Source organism: Mastomys coucha, unplaced genomic scaffold (genome assembly GCF_008632895.1).
Source record: "Mastomys coucha isolate ucsf_1 unplaced genomic scaffold, UCSF_Mcou_1 pScaffold21, whole genome shotgun sequence".
Lineage (NCBI taxonomy): Eukaryota > Metazoa > Chordata > Mammalia > Rodentia > Muridae > Mastomys > Mastomys coucha.
In genome coordinates, this window is record NW_022196904.1 from 74,923,739 (window position 1) to 74,926,481 (window position 2,743).

The following is a 2,743-nucleotide window of genomic DNA, read 5'->3' on the forward strand; positions in this document are numbered from 1 at the left end:
TGGAAGGTTACAAAATCTTCTGGGGTTGAGCTCCGGGGTGACAGGTGAGGAGGGGGTGGATGACAGGTAGGGAGGGGGTGGATTTCTGTGAATGTTCTTTTCCCAGGGCCAAGGCGGATCCTTGTGATTGTCAGGCAGGATGTTAATCTCAGGGTTCTCAATTAGCTGGGGCAGGATGTTTATTTCAGGGCTCTCATGGTTCCCAACAAAATGTCACAACATGGCTTCAGAGAATCTATCAGGCAGACCTCTGGCCAGAAAAGTTACAGTAAAACTCTCCAGGGATAATAATCCCAAGTAACCCAGGACACAGTAGAAGGCAATAACGGAATCCTTGTTGCAGACAATAATGAGGTGGCCATGTAAAAAGTATGGATCAATATCAACAAACGGAGATGGTCATAGCCAGTTTCCACAGGGAATATGTTGGATCATGGTGCAGATGGGAATGATATAGTTAGGTGCTCTTGTTACTAACATCTGTCTCTTTTCTTTTTTTTTTTTTTTTGGATTAGTGACCTTGAAAGCAATTACTACAAGAATAGTTTTGGCCAAAGTATCAGAAACTGCTACAGTGAAAACAACTGCAAATCTGCAAATATGGTCAGCTGCAGGATGCAGGGAACCATATATGGATAGCCAGTGAAGAACAAGAAACAATGAAAACAAAATGTGAGAGAGATGAACAGAATGTTGCTGAGAAATCGGTTATTTGCCTTGACAATAGGATTGTCTTGGTGCTTCAAAAAGATACTGAGTATAACAGCCGTGAGAGCAGAGAACAGGGCCAAAGAGGCCAGAGCCATTCCCAAGGGGTCTTCATAAGCCTGGAAGGTCTCAACTTTCTTTAGGCAGTGAGTTTGTTTTATGTTGGCATACTGATCATTTGGATACTTCACAAATTGATCCATGTCTGGTATAGGAAAGAAAGTATGATCAGATTTTTTCTCTATTTTAACATAAATTTTAAATTAATACATTTGAAAATCTTTGCCAATTTGGCATTATTTGTTGGATATGTATAATTATGTAAATCTCCTTTTAAAACCCATAACTAGTATCATTTAGGAAGGCAAAAACTCTATGAAGTACTTAGCACATAATGTCAGTACATCTTAAAATCCTTGTTTGTTTTATGTTTCTATGTGAGACTAGGGCAAATCATATTTTCATTACTATTTAAAATTAGGTTTAAGTATTAATCGACTCAAAGGACAAGTACTTAATGAGAAAGTACCAATACAAGAATGTTTTCCATTTCTTAATGATAAATAATGGCACTTAATACTAGATGGGTGTAAGATCTCCTTCCAAACTTATAATGAAATTTCTATTGCAGTAATTCAATTTTAAAATTTCAATTGATTTGGAAAACCATATCCAATTCACATTTTGTAATAGGAATCTTTCCATCAGCAGCATACACTTTCATTCAGTTATTTTAAATTCATCTTATTTTTCTCAACTGATATTTTAGCATGTGGGTAATCTATTGCATTGCAGTGCACTAGAGGTTGAATTACCCATTTACAGGTGTTGCCTAGAACAATGGAAAAACATAATTATTTACATCATGATAAATAAGAGTAGCACATTTACAGTTATTAAAAAGTAATAAAAATAATTTTATGGTTGTGTGTGTTGTAGTTACCACAACATTGGGAACTATATTAAAGGGTTACATTTTTAAGAAGTTTAAGAAAAACTTGATCAATTTCCTGATTTTTTTAACCATTATACAATTACAATATAATAAAAATATTGTTTTTATTGTTTTATATATATGGATATATGTGCAACTTACAAGTTAAGAGAATTTCAATATAATATTATTCTTTACTGAATTGATAAAGACAATGTGTGTAATTCATTATATTTGCTTTCATATTTATGTCTTAGTGCCATATGAATAAACCTTCTTATTGAAATATTTTAATACAGTATTCATTTCAACTTTTTCTTGCTTTATTCAAAATGTTGCATATCCAAAAATACTAGAAATTCTTTTGGGCTGTTGTTTTTGTTGTTTGTGTTTTCAAACCATTGCTTTTCCTTTGTATCTCTATATGTAATGAAACTCAGTCTGTAGAACAGATTGATCTTGAACTCACAGAGATTTATATACCTTTGCCTCCTGAATGTGAGTGCTGGGATCAAAGACACACACCACCACTGCCAAATTTAATGCTGTACATTCATTTTAATGCATTTTTTATCTGAATACTATATCCATCTCTACTTTGTTCATGTTAAAATTTTGTTGAACTACTAATGGACTAGTTTTGATATTAAAGTTTAGGTTTATTATTTATTTATTTGTATTCACTCCTACCTTAAGTATTATGTGTATCAGATACCTGAAGTACTACCAACTATATCACATTTAACATTTAACTGGAATTCATTTTTTTATTAGATATTTTCTTTATTTACATGTAAATTTCTCCATTCCCAGTTTCCCCTCTAAAAAACAAAGAAACAAACAAAAACAACAAAAACAAACCCCAGCTGCCTCCCCACTCCCCATGCCTGCCACCCCACCCTCTCCTGCTTATAGGCCCTGGCATTCCCCTACACTAGGGCACAGAACCTTCACAGGGCTGAGGTCCTCTTCTCCCATTGATGATCAAATTTGCAATCCTCCACTATACACACGCTGCCAGAGCAATCAGTCTCACTGTATGTACTCCTTGGTTGGTGGTTGAGACTCTGGGAGCTCTGAGGGTACTAGTTAGTTCATATT

At 34.6% G+C, this 2,743-nt stretch overlaps 1 pseudogene; it reads right to left on the reverse strand.

Annotated features, from left to right (window-relative positions):
• Positions 1-213: 213 nt before the first annotated feature.
• The window catches only part of LOC116101276, a 15,008-nt pseudogene continuing 12,478 nt past the window's right edge, over positions 214-2,743 (reverse strand).